Source organism: Pristiophorus japonicus, chromosome 9 (assembly GCF_044704955.1).
Source record: "Pristiophorus japonicus isolate sPriJap1 chromosome 9, sPriJap1.hap1, whole genome shotgun sequence".
In the NCBI taxonomy this organism is placed as follows: domain Eukaryota; kingdom Metazoa; phylum Chordata; class Chondrichthyes; family Pristiophoridae; genus Pristiophorus; species Pristiophorus japonicus.
Genome location: NC_091985.1, coordinates 9,043,319 through 9,050,305, shown reverse-complemented (window position 1 = coordinate 9,050,305; position 6,987 = coordinate 9,043,319). Strand labels below are relative to the sequence as shown.

At 45.7% G+C, this 6,987-nt stretch overlaps 1 long non-coding RNA gene across 1 annotated transcript in view; it reads left to right on the top strand.

The window, feature by feature from the left end:
* Positions 1–235: 235 nt before the first annotated feature.
* Positions 236–6,987, top strand: part of LOC139272932 (uncharacterized) — a 111,563-nt gene continuing 104,811 nt past the window's right edge. The window contains exons 1-2 of the long non-coding RNA XR_011594974.1: positions 236–286; positions 3,305–3,535. This is a non-coding gene — a long non-coding RNA (uncharacterized lncRNA). The remainder of the gene's footprint in view (positions 287–3,304; positions 3,536–6,987) is intronic.

The following is a 6,987-nucleotide window of genomic DNA, read 5'->3' as shown; positions in this document are numbered from 1 at the left end:
AAGCACCCTGGGATACTGGCTGAGCGCGGAATGGTCCTCCAAGCTCTGATTGGCTGCCTGAGCGAAGCACCCTGGGATACTGGCTGAGCGCGGCTCGGTCCTCCAAGCTCTGATTGGCTGCCTGAGCGAAGCACCCTGGGATACTGACTGAGCGCGGCTCGGTCCTCCAAGCTCTGATTGGCTGCCTGAATGGTGCACCCTGGGAAACTGGCTGAGCGCCGCTCGGTCCTCCAAGCATCATTGTAAGATTTGCAGCAACTTGAAAGGTGTCCAGGATATGCGGCAGGTCAGCACAGTGTTCTCCCGGATAATTAATGCTGTTTATAAATAGGGGAGGTGCCAATGGGTATAATTCATTTGTTCTTTGACACAGACTTTATATTGTACAGTGAATTATAAAGGTTCAATGTAACTTTGTACCTAACATCAGAAATAGGAGCAGGAGTAGGCCATTCGGCCCCTCGAGCCTGCTCCACCATTCAATAAGATCATGGCTGATCTGATCTTGGGTTCAGCTCCACTTCCCTGCCCGCTCCCCATAACCCTTTACTCCCTTATCGCTCAAAAATCTGTCTATCTCCACCTTAAATATATTCAATGTCCCAGCTTCCACAGCTCTCTGAGGCAGGGAATTCCACAGATTCACAACCCTCTGAGAGAAGAAATTCCTCCTCATCTCAGTTTTAAATGGGCGGCCTCTTATTCTGAGACTATGTCCCCCAGTTTTATTGTCCCCTAGTTTTAGTTTCCCTTATGAGTGGAAATATCCTCTCTGCATCCACCTTGTCGAGCCCCCTCATTGTCTTATACGTTTTGATAAGATCACCTCTCATTCTTCTGAACTCCAATGTGTTTAGGCCCAACCTTTCCTCATAAATCAACCTCCTCATCCCCGGAATCAACCGAGTGAACCTTCTCTGAACAGCCTCCAATGCAAGGATATCCCTCCTTAAATACGGAAACCAAAACTGTACGCAGTACTCCAGGTGCGGCCTCACCAATACACTGTACAGTTGTAGCAGGACTTCTCTGCTTTTATACTCTCATCATCATCATGATCATTGTAGGCGGTCCCACGAACGAGGATGACTTGCTTCCACACCAAAAGGGCTGAGTTCACAGATATTTCAATGAAGGACCGATATTCCAGTCCTGAACTCCAATTGAAGGGTGGAAGATGCCTGTGCGTGGATTTTTTTAACGTGTGGTGATCGTTGCACATCAGCCACCACACGGGCTTGACAGAGCTAGGTCTTGGTCCAGTGTCAAGGGTTAACCAGGACGACTGGAGACCTGCTCTATTGCATGGACCCCTCGCAATAAAGACCATCATTCTATTTGCCTTCCTGATCACTTGCTGTACCTGCATACTAACTTTTTGTGTTTCATGCACAAGGACCCCCAGGTCCCTCTGTTCTGCAGCATTTTGTAATTTTTCTCCATTTAAATATCCTTTCTGCCAAAGTGGATAACCTCACATTTTCCTACATTATACTCCATCTGCCAAATTTTTGCCCACTCACTTAGCCTGCCTATATCTCTTTGCAAATTTTTTGTGTCCTCACAACTTGCCTTCCCACCCATCTTTGTATCATCAGCAAACTTGGCTACATTACACTCGGTCCCTTCATCCAAGTCATTAATATAGATTATAAATAGTTGATCTCTGTGGCACCCCACTAGTTACTGTTTGCCAACCGGAAAATGACCCATTTATCCCGACTCTCTGTTTTCTGTTAGTTAGCCAATCCTCTATCCAGGCTAATATACTACCCTCAACCCGTGAACTTTTATCTTGTGCAGTAACCTTTTATGTAGTACTTTATCGAAGGCCTTCTGGAAATCCAAATACACCACATCCACTGGTTCACGCTTATTCAGCCTGCTCATTACATCCTCAAAGAACTCGATCAAATTTGTCAAACATAATTTCTCTTTCATACTGACTCTGCTGGATTGAATTATGCTTTTCGAAATTCCTGCTACTGCTTCCTTAATAATGGACTTAAGCATTTTCCCAACGACAGATGTTAGGCTAACTGGTCTATAGTTTCCTGCTTTCTGTCTGCTTTTTTTAAATGGGGTGTTACATTTGCGGCTTTCCAATCTGCTGCGACCTCCTCAGAATCCTGGGAATTTTGGTGAAGTTATGATTAAACTGTATGCAACACTGGTTCGGCACCAACTGGAGTACTGTGTCCAATTCTGCGCACCACACTTTAGGAAGGATGTGAAGAGGGTGTAGAAAAGATTTACGAGGATGATTCCAGGGATGAGGGACTTCAGTTACGTGCATAGACTGGAGAAGCTGGGGTTATTCTCCTTGGAGCAGAAAAGGTTGAGAGGAGATTTGATCGAGGTGTTCAAAATCACGAGGGGTCTAGACAGAGTAGATAGAGAGAAACTGTTCTCATTGGCAAAGGGTCGAGGACACAGATTTAAGGTGATTGGCAGAAGAACCAAAGGCGACATGAGGAAAAACTTTTTTATGCACCGAGTGGTTAGGATCTGTAATACACCTGCCTAAGAGTTTGGTGGAGGCAGACTCAATCACGGCTTGAGTAAATACCTGAAATAAAAACATTTGCAGGGCTACGGGAAAGGACGGGTCCAGTTGAAGTTCTTTTGCAGAGAGGCGGTGCGGGCTCGAGGGGCCGATTGGCCTCCCTCTGTGCTGTAACCATTCTATGATTTTATGATTATGTTGGCAGAATAGAATAGTTTACACCCAGCTTCCTCTACATTGTCCCATCAAACACTCCCGGGGCAGGTACAGCACGGGGTTAGATACAGAGTAAAGCTCCCTCTACACTGTCCCATCAAACACTCCCAGGGAAGGTACATCAGGCGTTAAATACAGGCTGTATTTCTGTGGGGAAAGCATGCTGACTGGCCCGTGCAGAGTAAGGCTAAGGGATGTGCGTAGAAGCCTGTGAGATCGGTAGCTCAACTGCTCTTTGCAATGTGAGGTTCTGCCACTGGGTGGCGACATCAGCTCAGTGCCAGGAGCACAAGCCCTCACTGCAGGTTCCACAACACAGACAGCGGATGCTAATGTAGAGTTGTCAAAAAATAGACTGAAGATTATAATGCTGCATAATATATGTTTGGGAAATATAATAGGTACTGACTCACATTTAATGTGCACTGATTGTCATATCATTAGTTTGACTGAGTCAGGAAGTTATTCCCAGAAGTTGAGTACACAATTTAAGCTGACATTTCATGCAGCATTGAATTAGTGCTGCATTGTCTGAGGTGCTACCTTTCAGATTGTTAACAAGAACATGCCTGCTTTTTTCAGGTGAGCGAGAAGGATATTTGAAAAACAACAGATTGAAGTGCTTTGGCCAACATTTCTCTCTCACTCCAAACCACCCAAAGCAGCTTATTCCATCATTTAGTTCACTGCTGTATGTGAGAGCTTGCTATGCGCAAATTGGCTACCCAATTTCTCCACGTTACAATGGTGACTGCACTTCAAAAGCACTTAATTGGCGGTGGAGCGCTTTGGGACATCCTGAGGTTGTGAAAGGTGAGATACAAATGCAAGCCTTTCTTTCTGTATTATATACGAGTCAATCTACACTGCACATAGCTCGTTAATCATAGAATCATAGAAATTTACAGCATGGAAGGAGGCCATTTCGGCCCATCGTGTCCGTGCCGGCTGACCTAGAGCTATCCAGCCTAATCCCACTTTCCAGCTTTTGGTCCGTAGCCCTATAGGTTACGATACTTAAACTGCATATCCAAGTATCTTTTAAATATGGTGAGGGTTTCTGCCTCTACCACCCTTTCAGGCAGTGAGTTCCAGACCCTCACCACCCTCTGGGTGAAGAAATTCCCCTCAAATCTCCTCTAAACCTCCCCCCAATTACTTTAAATCTCTTCCCCCGGGTTGTTGACCCCTCTGCCAAGGGAAATAGGTCCTTCCTGTCCACTCTATCCAGGCCCTCCATAATTTTACACACCTCAATCGGGTCTCCCCTCAGCCTCCTCTGTTCCAAAGAAAACAGACCCAGCATCTCCAATCATTCCTCATAGCCAAAATTCTCCAGTCCAGGCAACATTCTTGTAAATCTCCTCTGCACCCTTTCCAGTGCAATCACATCTTTCCTGTAATGTGGTGACCAGAACTGCACACAGTACTCCAGCTGCGGCCTAACCAGTGTTTTATACAGTTCAAGCATAACCTCCTTGCTCTTGTATTCCATGCCTCGACTAATAAAGGAAATATTCCATATGCCTTCTTAACCAGCTTAACCTGGTCTACTACCTTCAGGAATCTGTGGACCTGCACTCCAAAGTCCCTTTGTTCATCTACACTTTTCAGTGTCGTACCATGTATTGTGTATTCCCTTGCCTTGTGAGCCCTCCCCAAATGCATTACCTCACACTTATCCGGATTAAATTCCATTTGCCACTGTTCTGCCCACCTGACCAGTTGATTGATAACTTCCTGCAGTCCATAGCTTCTTTCTTCATTCGCAACCACACCGACTTTAGTGTCATCTGCAAACTTCTTACCCTCAATATTCAAGTCCAAGTCCCTGACGACTACATGTGCGGGAAGTGCATCCGCCTGCAGATCCTGACGGACCGCATTGCGGCACTGGAGCTGCGGATGGATTCACTCTGGAGCATCCACGATGCTGAGAATGACGTGACTAGCACGTTTAGTGAGTTAGTCTCACCGCAGGTAAACTGTACACAGCCAGATAGTGATTGGGTGACCAACAGGAAGAGCAGTGCAAGGAAGTTAGTGCAGGGGTCCCCTGCGGTCATCCCCCTGCAAAACAGATACACCACTTTGGGTACTGTTGGGGGGGGATGACTCTTCAGGGGAAGACAGCAGCAGCCAAGTTCATGGCACCGTGGGTGGCTCTGCTGCACAGGAGGGCAGGAAAAAGAGTGGGAGAGCGATAGTGACAGGGAATTTAATTGTAAGGGGAATAGATAGGCGTTTCTGCGGCTGCAACCGAGACTCCAGGATGGTATGTTGCCTCCCTGGTGCAGAGGTCAAGGATGTCTCGGAGCGGGTGCAGGACATTCTAAAAAGCAAGGGTGAACAGCCAGTTGTCGTGTTGCATATAGGTACCAACAATACAGGTAAAAAAACGGGATGAGGTCCTACGAGAAGAATTTAGGGAGCCTGGAGCCAAATTAAAAAGTAAGATCTCAAAAGTAGTAATCTCAGGATTGCTACCAGTGCCACATGCTAATCAGAGTAGGAATCGCAGGATAGCTCAGATGAATGCGTGGCTTGAGGAGTGGTGCAGAAGGGAGGGATTCAAATTCCTGGGACATTGGAACCGGTTCTGGAATAGGTGGGACGAGTACAATCCAGATGGTCTGCACCTGGGCAGGACCGGAACCAATGTCCTAGGGTGAGTGTTTGCTAGTGCTGTTGGGGAGGAGTTAAACTAATATGGCAGGGAGATGGGAACCTATGCAGGAAGGCAGAGGGAAATAAAAGGGAGACAGAGGCAAAAGATAGAAAGGAGAATAGTAAAAGTGGAGGGCAGAGAAACCCAAGGCAAAAAATAAAAAGGGCCACATTACAGCAAAATTCTAAAGGGGCAAAGTGTGTTAAAAAGACAAGCCTGAAGTATCTGTGCCTCAATGCGAGGAGTATTCGGAATAAGGTGGACGAATTAACTGCGCAGACAGCAGTTAACGGATATGATGTTATTGGCATCACAGAGACATGGCTCCAGGATGACCAAGGCTGGGAACTCAACATCCAAGGGTATTCAATATTTAGGAAGGATAGACAGAAAGGAAAAGGAGGCAGGATGGCGTTACTGGTTAAAGAGGAAATTAATGCTATAGTAAGGAAGGACATTAGCTTGGATGATGTGGAATCTGTATGGGTGGAGCTATGGAATACCAAAGGGCAGAAAACGCTGGTGGGAGTTGTGTACAGACCATCGAACAGTAGTAGAGAGGTTGGGGACAGCATCAAACAAGAAGTAAGGGATGTGTGCAATAAAGATACAGCAGTTATCATGGGCGACTTTAATTTACATATAGATTGGGCTAACCAAACTGGTAGCAATGCGGTGGAGGAGGATTTCCTGGAGTGTATTAGGAATGGTTTTCTTGACCAATATGTCGAGGAACCAACTAGAGGGCTGGCCATTCTAGAGTGGGTGATGTGTAATGAGAAAGGACTAATTAGAAATCTTGTTGTGCGAAGCCCCTTGGGGAAGAGTGACCATAATATGGTAGAATTTTTGATTAAGATGGAGAGTGACGGAGTTAATTCAGAAACTAGGGTCCTGAACTTAAGGAAAGCTAACTTCGACGGCATGAGGTGTGAATTGGCTAGAATATATTGGCAAATGATACTTAAAGGGTTGACAGTGGATAGGCAATGGCAAACATTTATAGATCACATGGATGAACTTCAACAATTGTGTATCCCTGTCTGGAGTAAAAATAAAACAGGGAAGGTGGCTCAACCGTGGCTAACAAGAGAAATTAAGGATAGTGTTAGATCCAAGGAAGAGGCATATAAATTGGCCAGAAAAAGCAGCAAACCTGAGGACTGGGAGAAATTTAGAAATCAGCAGAGGATGACAAAGAGTTTGATTAGGAGAGGAAGCTTGCCGGGAACATAAAAACTGACTGCAAAAGCTTTTATAGATATGTGAAGAGAAAAAGATTAGTGAAGACAAACGTAGGTCCCTTGCAGTCGGACTCAGGTGAATTTATAATGGGGAACAAAGAAATGGCAGACCAATTGAACAAATACTTTGGCTCTGTCTTCAAGAAGGAAGACACAAATAACCTTCCGGATGTACTAGGGGACCGAGGGTCTAGAGAGAAGGAGGAACTGAAGGATATCCTTATTAGGCGGAAAATTGTGTTGGGGAAATTGATGGGATTGAAGGCCGATAAATCCCCGGGGCCTGATTGTCTGCATCCCAGAGTACTTAAGGAGGTGGCCCTAGAAATAGTGGATGCATTAGTGATCATTTT